This window comes from Bos taurus, chromosome 20, assembly GCF_002263795.3.
Source record: "Bos taurus isolate L1 Dominette 01449 registration number 42190680 breed Hereford chromosome 20, ARS-UCD2.0, whole genome shotgun sequence".
Taxonomy (NCBI): Eukaryota; Metazoa; Chordata; class Mammalia; order Artiodactyla; family Bovidae; genus Bos; species Bos taurus.
Genome location: NC_037347.1, coordinates 33,305,820 through 33,321,166, shown reverse-complemented (window position 1 = coordinate 33,321,166; position 15,347 = coordinate 33,305,820). Strand labels below are relative to the sequence as shown.

Below are 15,347 nucleotides of genomic sequence, written 5' to 3'. Positions count from 1 at the left end.
GACTAGATGGAACTTTCTTAGCAAAGTCATGTCTCTGCATTTTAATATACTGTCTAGGTTGGTCATAGCTTTTCTTCCAAGGAGCAAGCATCTTTTAATTTCACAGCTGCAGTCACCATCTGCAGTGATTTTGGAGCCCCCCAAAAATAAAGTCTGTCACTGTTTCCACTGTTTTCCCATCTATTTGCCGTGAAGTAATGGGACTGGATGCCATGATCTTAGTTTTCTGAATGTTGAGCTTTAAGCCAACTTTTTCACTCTCCACTTTCACTTTCATCAAGAGGCTTTTTAATTCTTCTTCATTTTCTGCCATAAGGGTGGTGTCATCTGCATATCTGAGATTATTAATATTTCTCCTGGAAACCTTGATTCCAGCTTGTGCTTCTTCCAGCCCAGCATTTCTCGTGATGTACGCTGCATATAAGTTAAATAAGCAGGATGACAATATACACCCTTGACGTACTCCTTTTCCTATTTGGAACCAGTCTGTTGTTCCATGTCCAGTTCTAACTATTGCTTCTTGACCTGCATACAGATTTTTCGAGAGGCAGGTCAGGTGATCTGGTATTCCCATCTCTTCAACTGTACATAAACCAAGAACTTCCAGATGTACAAGCTGGATTTAGAAAAGGCAGAGGAACCAGAGATCAAATAGCCAACATCCATTGTATCATAGAAAAAGCAAGAGAATTCAAGAAAAACATATACTTCTGCTTCACTGACTATGCTAAAGCCATGGACTGTGTGGATCACAACAAACTCTGTGGAAAATTCTTAAAGATATGGGAATAACAGACCACCTTACCTGCCTCCTGAGAAACCTATCTATAGATTAAGAAGCAACAGTTAAAACTGGACATGGAACAACAAACTGGTTCCAAATAGGGAAAGGAGTAAGTCAAGGCTGTATATTGTCACCCTGTTTATTTAACTTCTATGCAGAGTACATCATGCAAAATGCCAGGCTGGATGAAGCTCAACTTGGAAGCTGGAATCAAGATTGTTGGGAGAAATATCAATAACCTCAGACAGGCAGATGATACCACTCTAATGACAGAAAATGAAGAGGAACTAAAAAGCCTCTTGATGAAGGTGAAAGAGGAGAGTAAAAGAGCTGGCTTAAAGCTCAACATTCAGAAAACTAAGATCATGGCATCTGGTCCCATTAACCTCATGGCAAATAGATGGGGGAAAAAAAGTGGAAACAGTGACAGGCTTTATTTTCTTGGGCTCCAGAGTTACTGTGGATGGTTACTGAAGCCATGAAATTAAACGACACTTATCCTTGGAAGGAAAGCTGTGACTAACCTAGACAGTGTGTTAAAAAGCAGAGACATTACTTTGCCGACAAATGTCTACCTAGTCAAAGCTGTGGTTTTTCTAGTAGACAGGTACCAATGTGAGAGTTGTACCATAAAGAAGGCTGAGTGCTGAAGAACTGATGCTCTTGAACTGTGGTGCTGAAGAAGACTCTTGAGAATCCCTTGGACTGCAAAGAGAGCCAACCAGTCAGTCCTAAAGGAAATCAGTCCTGATGTTCATTGTCAGGACTGATGAATATTCAGCTGAAGCTGAAGCTCCAATACTTTGGCCACTTGATGAGAAGAGCTGACTCATTGAAAAAGACCCTGATGCTGGGAAAGATTGAGGGTGGGAGAAGAAGAGGGTAACAGAGGATGAAATGATTGGATGACATCACTGACTCAATGGACATAAGTTTGAGCAAACTGAGAGACACTGCAAGACAGGGAAGCCTGGCTTGCTGTGTAGTCCATGGGGTTACGAAGAGCCAGACATGACTGAGGGATTGAAAAACAACAATTTCCAGGATACAGCAAAGTGATTTAGTTATATATATTTATATATGTATATGTGTATATATATGTGTGTATATGTGTGTGTATATATATATATGCATGTATATATGTATATATATATATATATATATATATATGCTGATGCTGGTTTAGACACTAAGTTGTGTCTGACTCTTAAAACCCCATGTACTATAGCCTGCCAGGCTCCTCTGTTCTTGGGATTCTCCAGGCAAGAATACTGGAGTGGGATGCCATTTCCTACTCCAGGGGATCTTTCCAACCCAGGACTAGAACCTGGGTCTCCTGCATCGCAAGCAGATTCTTAACTGACTTAGCTATGAAAGAAAGAAAGATAGTGAAGTTGCTCAGTCATGTCCAACTCTTTGCGACCCCATGGACAGTGGCTTGCACCAGGCTCCTCCGTCCATGGGATTTTCTAGGCAAGAGTACTGGAGTGGGTTGCCATTTCCTCCTCCAGGGAATCTTCCCGACCCAAGGATTGAACCCGGGTCTCCCGCATTGTAGACAGACGCTTTACCATCTGAGCCACAAGGGTTAGAGATTAGCTAAGGGTTATAGACTTAGCTATGAGGGTAGCCCAAATATATATATAAATAAACTGGATGTATGGTTTCCTGTGCTATGCAGTAGGATCTTGTTTATTTCCTTTGTATATAGTAGTTTGTATCTGCTAACTCGAAACTCCTAATTTATCCCTCTCCTACCCTTTTCCCCTTTGGGTAACCATAAATTTGCTTTCTATGAGTCTGTCTTGTAAATAAGTTCACTTGTGAAAGTGAAGTCGCTCAGTCGTGTCCGACTCTTAGCGACCCCATGGACTGCAGCCCACCAGGCTCCTCCGTCCGTGGGATTTTCCAGGCAAGAGTACTGGAGTGGGGTGCCGTTGTCTTCTCCGAAATTCACTTGTATCATATTGTATATTGCCCATATCATATGGCATTTGTCTTTCTAACTTACATCATTTAGTATGTCAGTCAGTAAACATTTTCAAATTGTCCTACAAGCTCAGAGAAAAATCCTAGAATAAAAGCAACAAAATCCACTGACATGTGGCTGAATATGTCCTTTAATTTGAAATGGAATTGACACCTATTTGAGTATTCATTGAATGAGTTATAAAGAAACAGAATTCATTATCACTGTCTGAGGAGGGTAGACAGAAACTGAAGATGCTTTTCATGATTTTTATCCAAACTTTAAAAAAAAATTATTTTTAATTGGAGGATAGTTACTTTACAGTATTGACCTGGTTTCTGCCATACATCAACATGAATCAGCCATAGGATACATGTAAGTTGCTACACCCATAGGCTGTTTCAATCATAAAAACAAGAGACTCCTTTAAAGACCACTGCACTTGCCTGCCAATTTTAGTTCTCTCAGTCATGTCTGACTCTTTGCGACCCCATGGACTGTAGTCTTTCAGGCTCTTTTGTCCACAGGGATTCTCCAGGCAAGAGTACTGGAGTGGGTTTTTCATGCCCTTCTCCAGGGGATCGTCCCAACCCAGGGATGGAATTTAGGTCTCCCACATTGCAGGCAGATTCTTTACCATCTGAGCCACTAGGGTAGCCTAATTTTAGTTCACTGGTATTTAACTCACCTTTTCTGGTTTTCTTCAGCAATACAGAACCATAGACTTTGGGATAAGAGTGTCCAGAAATTAGGCGGGGTTCAAACCAAATACATAGTATGAGTTCTATATGCTACACATCAGACCCAAGCTGAGATTGAATGATTTTCTACTGGCTTTCTACCAGCTGCCAAGGGCCCTGAGGCTTCTAAACAATATGAAGTTTTCTTATTAATCACTAGACAGACCACATCCCATCCCCCACCCCCAAATTGGGACCTTCTCAAGCAGGAACCGTTTCAGCAAGGAAGGAGATATAAACAGAGGGGGTTTTCCTGTTGTTTATTTATTTGATCTTTTTCTTATTAAATTTTGAAGAGATAGATATGTTCCAGAATAATTCAGTTGTAAAGAAAATAAATTCTTATTTTGTGGGATCAGCATGTAAATGATCGGGCAAAATTGAATTACAAAAGATTACTAGTTCTCAATTCTCAGCAGACACTCTGTTTTAACTTCCAAAAGCTTGAAAAGTATAGGTGGATTTTATTCCTCTTATCATAAAACTGCAATAACAGAATCCATATAAAATATTCTAATCTCATATTTGGCTATACTATTCTGAGACAACTTGGAAAATGCTATAAATGAAGATGATAACGCCAAAGATTCTTATTTGAGGAGATGCTAATAAAATAGCTAATCAGTAGCTTTTATAACATTTTATTGTTATAAGGAAAAGTTGACTTATGTTAAAATAATTCTCATTCAAATAAAGATAATTATTTCTTTTATTTTTTTATTATCATAGCCCAGCATCTAATATCAAAGCATTCCTTATTTATCGATTTTTAACATCTTTAGACATTTTGGAGATATCTAAAATTTCATGCAGGCATTATGCCCATTACCACACAATTTTCATATAAACATGGAACAAAAAAATTTTCAGTGAGTAGAGAAACATAGTTAAGAAAAATTTTCCACTGCAGTAGCATGGTAGAAGAGCAGCAGTTCTGGAAGTTTTCTCATTGCCAACCCTCTTGAACTCTAAAAATGAGCAGTTCCATTGAACCATTGAAGATGGCTATGTGAGCATGTGGAGAATTCTATTATAGAGTGAAATCCATTTTATTCTGATCCATCACCTTACCATGTCCTTGACTCACATGAATGATTTGTTCCTAAGGCAGTTCAGCACATCTTACCTGACAGGTTCAGAAGATGTTCTAGTCTGACCCTAAGTTCAAGTTCTTCCTTTCCATCTTCTTGTAAATGTCTTGAATCTCTTATTTTTTATTTTTTCCTTCTGCCCATGCCCTAGAAGCTCAAGAAGTTGTATTTACTGCTGTTGGTGCTATCTGGGGAGCCCAGGCACATGACTAGTCTTTGGCTAAAAGGTATGTTTGCTTTACTTTTAAATGTAGTTTATCTCATAGAAAAACTTGATTCACCAAGGCAGCTCTCTGGAAGGACACTTCTGTAAGAAATATGAACCTTTTGGTTCTTTTGAGGTTTAAGCAAAATAGTTACATCTTACTTTAAAAGGAAGGTAAAAGACTGTAATCTGTTATGTATTTTCATGCATGAAAGGGCAAGTTTGTTGGAAGCATGATCTATGATTTTGAAATCTTAAAATTACAAATGAAATCATTATGTCACTTACCTTAAACAAAAATTGTGGTATCCAGTTTGTGGTATCCAGAGAACTAATCTGCAGATGGCTAAGGAAACAATAGGTACTCACAGTGAAAAGGGTTTATAGAATAATCCAAACAAATCTTTTTTCCCCTTTGCTAGCTGACACAAGGTCATGTCCCAGAGATCTAACAACACCTAGAGCGCTGTCAGAACAAACATTCCATGGGAAATCTGGACTTTGGAAATGATTACTTCAATCAGCAGTAATCCTGAAACTTTTTTTTTTCCTTGTTACGTTTTTTAAAATTTATTTTTATGTGGAGGAAAATTGCTTTACAATGTAGTGTTGACTTCTGTCTTATGTAAGTACACATATGTCCCCACCCTCTTGAACCTCCCTCTCACCCTCTAACTCATTCTACCCTTCCAGGTTGTCACAGAGTACTGGGTTGAGCTCCCTGTATTATACAGCAATTTGCCACTATCTCTAGCTATCTATTTTACATATGGTAATGTGTGGAATATCACTCAGCCATAAAAAAGGAATGAATTTGAGTTACTTCTGTAGAGGTGGATTAACCTAGAGCTTGTTATACAGAGTGAAGTAAGTCAGAAAGAGAAAAACAAATATCATATATTAACACATATATATGAAATCTAGAAAAATAGTACTGATGAACCTATTTGCAGGGCAGGAATAGAGAGACAGACATAGAGAACAAACTTGTGGACACAGTGGGGGAAAGACAGGGTGGGATGAATTGAGAGAGTAGCACTGAAACAACTCTGCAACAACCCTGTATCTCTTAAGAGTGAGATATTACACAGGGTCCTGCTTTTTCAATGATTTTCCCATTCAAGAACTATTGTAATGGGTACTGCTACTGAAGATAAAAGAAATCTCTGACTCCATTTTAAAAAACTGTCAGAATAAAGTGCTTAAAATTGCCTTCTCCTTTAGCAATGTGTCCATTTAATTAAAAAATATATAGATTTTTTCTGATTATGTAATATTTATTGAGAAAGATTTAGAAAATGTGAAAAGCATGAAGAGGAAAAGCAAAATCATTTTTCATAAACAGATAAAATTATTCATAGTTGGAGTACATACCCCATATATAATGTGCTTCAATCATATAATGTTCAGTCAGATACATGTATGTGTCTCTCCACATACACGTATGCAAAAAAAGCATATATATATATAATTTTGTGACAGTATACATTTTTAAAAAGATTTAAATGGCACAGAATTTATCATATTCCATGATCTACAGAACCATATCATCATTGGTCTGTGCAAGATCTTTTATTTAATTGCACTATCTTCCCCCATGATTTTGTTTCATTTCTTTTCCAAGATTAGTTATATATTAGTACATTTCATGTTTACCCTTACATATGGTTGTTTAGATATATGTGTTTAAACCCTAAAAACACGATGTCTCATTTTCTATGAGTATTTTTGTGATTTACACAAATGGTATTTTGCTAAAAGTTTTATTTGATTTCTTCCTTTCTTCATCCAACTTTATGCTTCTGAGCCGTATGCGGTGTATGTCTACTGGAACACAGACGTTCACTGTATGGACTACCTTTTATTTTCCCACTCTCTTCGCACTTTTGTTGCCTTCATCTCCCTGCAATTATAAACACAATGTACTCTTTCCTTGTGAACCTTTGAGAAAAATTCCAAGAGACTTCCAGGTTGCTCTTCAGAAAAACTATACGTGTTTAAACTCTTACTAGCAGCCTACGAAGACTTCTTCCTAGCATTTTTTGTTTGTTAAGTGTTGTTGAAGTAGCATGTCAGTGATCAACAGCGAACTTCAGCATTTCATTCTCACCTGACAGTCTGGCTTTCTATCTGTACAGATGTGTCCCATACATTCTAGATATTAGTGTCTTGTACGATATGGATTTTACAGATCTCTTAGTCTGTCACTTATCTATTAGTTTTATCTATGGTATTTTTGATTGATGAGAGACTTTTAATTTTAATGTCATCTAATTTGTCTATTTTCCTCTGATAATTTTTGCTTTGGATAGTTTTTCTTTTGTTTAAGAAATTATTTTAAGAAATCTGAAGTCATAGTCCTAAATTTTCTTCAGAATCCTATAGTTTTATATTTTAGATATCCTCCTTAGTTCTCTATAGTCACACTATGTTTTTATAAATGGTATAAGGTAAAGTAAAGTAAATGAAACAAAAACAAAAAACCTTGTAGCTAATATCATAGCTAGTGCAAAAATATTGAACTTTTTCTTCCTAAGGCCAGAAAAGAGACAAGATGCCTGTTATCACCATTTTTATTCTGTACTGCACCAGAAATCTTATCAAGTGCAATCAGGAAAGAAAAAAAAAGTATCACATTGAAAAGAAAGTAAAGTAAATTGAATTATAGACAGAATGGTAGTGTACATAGAAAATCCAAAAGGAGTTACAGATATAAATTAGAATTAATAAATGAATTTAGTAAGGTTACTGGATACAAGTTTATTATCAAAAAAGTATTTCTATATCCAAGCAAAACCAAGCAAAATACTTAATCTGGAAAGATTTAAAATAACAGTGATCAAGTGGGTTCTTTACATCTAATGACAATTATGATTCTATGAAAGGTTCACAATATATTAATAGCTTGATATTTGCTAATATGAGTATTTGCTAAGGTGAAGTGAAACAAAATAGTGTAATAGGAAAAGAGAAAACTAAGGGAGAGAAAAAATGTGGAGATAGAAATTGCCTTACTGTCGATTCTGGTAATCACCAGCTAGGTGATTTTTAACAAATCACTTTACTTCATTGAAGTTGTTTCCTCATTTGTAAAATAAATGTTTCTCTAAAAATTTTTTTTAAAACAGTATAAAATGTCTTTAAAATATTAATTATATCCTCAATATGGAAAGCAGCTAAAACAAATATTCTTCAGAAAAATTAAATTTTCACCAAGTGGTGGGAGTGATTACCTGAGTAGTATAAAGATTCGTAGGAGCACAGCAGAGAGCCAGTACTCCAAGATACCATGCTTTAACATGCATCTAGTAACCTAACCAAGACCGAAGCAGGTCAGACCCAGAATACAAGTCTGTCTTCTTTCTCCTATATTGTATTGAGACTCTAAAGACTGAAAATTTAAGCTAAGAAGAAAGGAAAAGTGGTGTACTGCACGCCAGTGTTGAGGACACTTGGGGCTGGTGTAGCAATTTCAACCATGAGGATGTGAGACAATAAAGAAGAGAGAAAATATTTTATGCCTGGGTAAGAAAATATATCCTTTGTGTGTGAGTACTTCTTTTTCTAGTTGGTTCTTTGAGGGCCTAAAATTGAATGCATTTTCCCTAAGGTATTGTGTTTGGACTTAAGGGAAAATGCTAAAAGTCAGACCCTGGAGAGATAAGAGTCCAGACTCAGTAGAATCAGGCTAGATAGAGCTATTAATTAATGTGTGCTATAAGAAAGATAGAGAAGTAAAAATATTGTGTGTCATGGTACAGGAAAAACACAGGTTGAAAGAACTGAAGGATGTATAGAGGAATTCTTGAGAGAAGGTACAAATGTCTAAGATGCAAGAGTGACCTGGCATCAAAGGAGAATTTAGCATCTTTTCAATGATGTATTTGGATTCTCCATCTTGTGTTCTCGTAGATGGTTAAATGGCATATCCCACTCAGGGTCCTTTTCTAGAGCAGGGATTGGAAAACTAAAGCCAGTGAGACAATTCTAGCCTGATGCCTATTTTGTAAATAAGGTTTTATTGGAATAAAGTCACACAATTAGTCATTGTCTGTGGCTGCTTTTGTACTACAACAATAGGGTTGAGAAGTCCCAACAGAGACTATATAGCATGCAAAGCCAAAAATATTTATTATCTGGCCCTCTACAGAAAAAGTTTTCTGAATCCTACAACACCAAAGGGAAAGATTTCTAGTCTGATCAATACAACTACTATGTCCAGTTGGCTTTGAGAAGTAGTAGTAGTGTTACTTCAGTCCAATAATTGGGTGTTGTTTCAGAGCTAGGAACTGAATGCTTGTGTACAGTTATGTTCAGGTCTACCTCTGGGTGAGAACACGAGTACTCTCTAAATGATATTTGGATGCATGCTGCTGAAAAACGAAGCATACTATGAAGTTCATCAGAGCTCTCTAAGCAAGTGCAGACTTTATAAAGTGTTGGCTAGTGACAAGAAATATCTTTTCGCACAAAATGCTCCATATTTTCATAATGTAGAAATTTGCTAGTGAGCTTAAATTTGACTGACCAGTAAAAAAGGCTTTAATTGTAGAGAAACAGAAGGGTGTGGGAGGAACTTAGAGCCAGGACATGGAAACTTAAGAGGGAGCAATTATCGTTTTTCCAGAAGGAGAATGTGTATTGTTAAAAATCTTTATTCCTCTCCTAATGATGATAGATTCACAACCAAATGGTATTTTCTGCCAAGAAAATAACCCCACACATAAGATAATGAACAGTGGGAGCAGCTGACTCTCTGAAGGCTTTTTCATATGTTAAATATTCACATGCCAACTTATCATTATAGCAAAAATACTGTAATTTCTCATTAGCGCCAAGACTAATGACCCTGTCTATTTCACAAGCCCTTTAGAGTGTACTTTGTCAGTCAATGTGTGAGTCGATAAAGTGAAATGCAAATTAAATTATTTCACATGGAGAATCATAGATAAAAAGTCTCAAGTGGAGAAAATATAAGTTTGCTTTGGACCTCAGGCTACTATGATCTTTTTCTCTTTCCTTTTACTACTAAAATTATTAGAATAGTCTAAATTCACCACATTTAATTTCTTACCATCTACTCCTTATCAACTTCACTGTTTGAAACTGTCATAAATACAACCATCCTACAAGAACAATAACTATCAGTAACTTCCTCATTGCCAAACTGAATCACCACTTTTCAATTCTCTATTGGCTCCTGGACCTGGTCAGTCAGTTCAGTCACTTAGTCATGTCCAACTCTTGCAGTCCCATGGATTGCAGCATGCCAGGCCTCCCTGTCCATCACCAACTCACAGAGCTTTCTCAAACTCATGTCCATCAAGTCGGTGATGCCATTTAACAATTTCATTCCATGTCCAGGTACAAGATGTATTGTACCTATTGCACATGGTACAATACATATTTTCCTCAGGAAATTCCCCTTTTCTCTTTTTATGATTCTCTTCCTACCCCCATCTGGTATTCTATCTTCAGTCTCTTTTCTTTTGTAAGGTATTTTAAAAACAGCCTCAGATACATAGATGATACTACTCTAATGCCAGAAAGTGACGAGGAACTAAAATGCCTCTTGCTGAGGGTGAAGGAGGAGAGTGGAAAAGCTGCCTTAAAACTCAACATTTAAAAAACTAAGATCATGGCATCCGGTCCCATCACTTCATGGCAAACAGAAGGGGAAAAAATGGAAGCAGTGACAGATTTTCTCTTCTTGGGCTCCAAAATCACCAAGGATGGTGACTGTAGCAATGAAATTAAAAGACACTTGCATCTTGGAAGGAAAGCTATGATAAACCTAGACAGCATATTAAAAGTCAAAGCTATGGTCTTTTCAGTAGTCATGAACGGATGAACACCCAGGACTGATCTCCTTTAGGATGGACTGGTTGGATCTCCTTGCAGTCCAAGTTACCCTATAGGGTCTTCTCCAACACCACAGTTCAAAAGCATCAGTTCTTCGGCACTCAGCCTTCTTCACAGTCCAACTCTCACATCCATACATGACCACAGGAAAAACCATAGCCTTGACTAGATGGACCTTTGTTGGCAAAGTAATGTTTCTGTGTTTTAATATGCTATCTAGGTTGGTCATAACTTTCCTTCCTAGGATAAGCATCTTTTAATTTCATGGCTGCAATCACCATATGCAGTGATTTTGGAGCCCAGAAAAATAAAGTCTGACACTGTTTCCACTGTTTCCCCATCTATTTCCCATGAAGTGGTGGGACCGGATGCCATGATCTTCGTTTTCTGAATGTTGAGCTTTAAGCCAACTTTTCACTCTCCTCTTTTGCTTTCATCAAGAGGCTCTTTAGTTCTTCTTCACTTTCTGCCATAAGGGTGGTATCATTTGCATATCTGAGGTTATAGATATTTCTCCCAGCAATCTTGATTCCAGCTTGTGCTTCATCCAGCCCAGCATTTCTCACGATGTACGCTGCATATAAGTTAAATATGCAGAGGGACAATATACAGCCTTGACGTACTCCTTTTCCTATTTGGAACCAGTCTGTTGTTTCATGTCCAGTTCGAACTGTTGCTTCCTGACCTGCATACAGGTTTCTCAAGAGGCAGGTCAGGTGGTCTGGTATTCCCATCTCTTTCAGAATTTTTCACAGTTTATTGTGATCCACACAGTTAAAGGCTTTGGCATAGTCAATAAAGCAGAAATAGATGTTTTTCTGAAACTCTGTTGCTTTTTCGATGATCCAGCAGATGTTGGCAATTTGATCTCTGGTTCCTCTGCCTTTTCTAAAACTAGCTTGAACATCTGGAAGTTCACAGTTCACGTATTGCTGAAGCCTGGCTTGGAGAATTTTGAGCATTACTTTACTAGCGTGTGAGATGAGTGCAATCATACAGTAGTTTGAGCATTCTTTGACATTTCTTTTCTTTGGGATTGGAATGAAAACTGACCTTTTCCAGACCTGTGACCACTGCTGAGTTTTCCAAATTTGCTGGAATATTGAGTATAGAATTTTCACAGCATCATCTTCTAGGGTTTGAAATAGCTCAACTGGAATTCCATCACCTCCACTAGCTTTGTTTGTAGTGATGCTTCCTAAGGCCCACTTGACTTCGCATTCCAGGATGTCTAGCTCTAGGTGAATGATCACACCATCGTGATTATTGGGTCATGAAGCTAGGTTCTAACTCCTGTAACTCTCTCTTGTCTATGCACTTTGCATCTTTTCCACCTCCTCACCTAGTCTACAGTTACAGCTCCCCCTCCAGCCATGATGAACTCACACCTTGAAGATCTTATCAGTGGCTTAATTTGTCTCTAGCCTTTGGACTCTTCCTGCAATTCCTTTTGAACTACTTTGCTAGAGTAGTTCAGAAGCTCAGCTCAGTTCTGTAGCTCACCTCCCAGTGGCACGAACTATGCAAAAATCTCAGTGTTGCTCTTTTGTAAAAGGCTGTTGGATTAGGAATAGAGTCCCAACACCTAATTGTTTTAAGCCCAGAGCAATTTGAGCCTACATTAGCTCTTTAGACACATTTCTCTTCTTCCATTTGTATATACCATCATCCAGCTAGATTGGAAAATTTGCTGTTCCTTGAAATGAGATATAATTTCTCCTGCCATTGTATTTCTTTCTTGGAACTCTCACCCCTCAATTCCAAATTCTGAATTATTAGTGTATTGTGCATCTGTTCTTCTGAGGCCAATCCAAATTTATTTCCTTCTTAAACTTTGTAGAAATTAACAAATCAGCTAAATATTTGCTAAAAATGGCTTACTTTTCCCCCTAGGGTTGTATGGAAAGAGAAAGCTAGAAATTGGATAGCTTTCTTCAGGTAGCACCATGTAGGATTAACCTGTAAGACAGAAGGAAAGAGGCTAAGAAAAAAGGCCATTCAAAGTTCAAGTGTGACTGTTAAAAGAGGTGAGTGGGCTGTATTGAACACTGCTTATCTTCAGGGTTGTGAGTAGCTAATGAGTGAAGCAATAAAAGCAACAGAGATGTGAGGTCCTTGAGATAGTTCTGATGATGTGCTTTGAGGGAACATTTTTATTTTGATAATGAGGCTGTGGAAAAATACTGAAAAGTTAATAATGATCACTGATGTGATCCTCTAGGCTTAGGGCAATAGATGAAGCATGGAGCAAAGAATAAGTCCAAGTAAGAGATCAGTGAGGTCTTGGCTAGGTTTGAGGCTTCAAGGCAAAGAAAGGAACCTAGCTTCATGATCCAATAATCACGATGGTGTGATCATTCACCTAGAGCCAGACATCCTAGAATTCGAAGTCAAGTGGGCCTTAGGAAGCATCACTATGAACAAAACTAGTGGAGGTGATGGAATTCCAGTTGAGCTATTTCAAATCCTAAAAGATGATGCTGTGAAAGTGCTATACTCAATATGCCAGATTTTGTTGGGGCAAATCAACATCTCCAGTTTTTTTTTTTTTTTTAACATCTCCAGTTTTTAACAACAGGCTAAAAGTCAATGAGAAATAGAGCACATCCTCTCTTCACAATTTGCATCACACAAATAAATACCCATTTTCTTCAAGATCTTTAAGGGAGGAATTATTTTAGTTAAGTATTTGGAAGTCTAACAGGGCATGAACAGGATATATATAGCATCTTTACCAGAGCAGTGCAACACAGCAAAAGTAGAAAGGAAAAGAAAGAAATGGGACGAATTGAAGTGTTTAGAGAGGTGTTATGTAGCTGTCTGAGTCCATCAATTACCAGTGTTGTGGTGCGACTAGCTTTGTGGTTCTTATGATTGCAAAATACCCTTTAACCATAACCATCAGTAAACTTTGAAAAAATACAAATTTATTACTTACAGAAACTGGAAATTTTACAGCATACCTGGAACCACACAGTGAAGTCTTGGGTAGAGAGAGAGTGCAAGAGTGAGTGAACAAGCACCAGGGGTTCTTCTTTTATTGGGGTCAAGGGTGGAGGTCTAAGGTTCCCCAGGCTCACTCTTTATTGGTGAATTTAAAACCTAAGAGCGGGAATTTAAAGCTTGAGAAGAGAAAAATAGTGGCCCAAAACAAAGGAGCCTCAGTGGAGAAGGTGGCCTGACTCTTTATCTAGTCATGTGACTGCATTGTGTTTATCCGAGATAGCTGTGTTTGCAGTGAATGCCTTGGCAATCAAAGCTTAAGTCAAGCACCTGGATTACAAAAAAAAGAAAAAGAACACCCTCCTTCCCCCGTAACTGTCAAGGGTTGCACTACGGGAAGTCACTTTTTAAAAATAACTAAACTCTGGTGTATATTTGTATTTTTTAATAAATGATGACAAAGGACAGTCTTACAGTGACAAAATATTCAACTTCTGTTGACATGGTATAGTATGTGATGCAAAGACAAAGAAGTTTCTTGATTTCATGATTTTTTTTTTCAAACACTTATGAAAATGAGACTGATTGCTTAACTGTGTTTATTCTTTCTATGACCCAATAAAAAGCCACTGTTTCTTACCAATCTATTAAAATTTGATTTTAAGAGTGTTGATAATGAATTCAAACTACTTCCAAACCTATCTTCAATTTGGAAATATTTAAAAAAAACTGTTTCTCAGTTCATTTTGAAAATACCCCTGGAGTGCCACCTATATATTAGTGAATGAATTCAACCCTGAATATAATTGTGGCTAAAACAGATATTGCTCTCATGAGCTTACTTATAGTATATTAGGCAAAACATATTAAAAAATAAGCACACACATAAAGTGTATAACTTTTGAAATAATAACTTTAAAACTGTTTAAATATGAAGAGTGATATAAAAATAATAGGTTGCTAGGAGAAAGTATAAAGGATTTGGAGGTCAGAAAAGGATGAAGGATGAACATTTGAGCTAAGCTGTGTTAGATGAACGTGTGTGTGTGTTCTAAGTCCCTTCAGTAGTGTTCAACTTTTTGCAACCCCGTGGACTGTAAACTGCCAGGTTCCTCTGTCCATGGGGTTTTCCAGGCAAGAACACTGGAGTGGGTTGCCATTTCTTCCTCCAAGGGATCTTCACGACCCAGGGATCAAACCTGCCTCACCTATATCTCCTGCATTGAAGGTGGATTCTTTACCGCTTGAGCCATCCTGGAAGCATTTCTTAATACCAGCACCCACAAAACTGCCTTTATTCTAATCCCAGGCATTTACACTATAGTCTTAATGTAACCTACATAACACACTGTTACAATTGTTGCTTTAAATTATACATTTATGATAGGGATGACATTGTTCTCAAGAGGATGAAAATGGCTGTTGGTGAAGATGATGAAAAATTCTTGGCTATTACAATAGTCTGTAAAAATTCACCCAACAGAACCTTATTCCTTAGGATTTAATTTCACTTGCTGGGTTTCTTGGGTAGCACATGAGTGGTAATGACCTTGGATTCGAGGAAGATATACAAAATATAAGATGAGTGCTAAGAAATTGTGGTGAGTAAATGGCTTCTTTTCTTCAATTATGTGATTTATCTCAAGGCATATTTGCAAGAAGTGGTCTTCGTGTCTTTTGGCTGCCATTGGATCATTGATTGATCCTCAGTGTCTCTGTGTATGGCTTGGGCTTGAGAATTAAATAAAAATTA

The 15,347-nt window shown here is 37.3% G+C and overlaps 1 protein-coding gene across 3 annotated transcripts in view; it reads right to left on the bottom strand.

Annotated features, from left to right (window-relative positions):
* The window catches only part of C6 (complement C6), an 85,495-nt gene extending 71,809 nt beyond the window's left edge, over nt 1-13,686 (bottom strand). Inside the window, exons 1-2 of one of the 3 annotated variants that reach the window (XM_010816782.4) lie at nt 13,590-13,686; nt 5,078-5,135 (exon numbers count right to left, since the gene is read on the bottom strand). The gene's annotated coding sequence lies outside the window, so the exon portion shown is untranslated. 3 annotated transcript variants of the gene reach the window in all.
* Between the last annotated feature and the right edge of the window lie 1,661 nt (nt 13,687-15,347).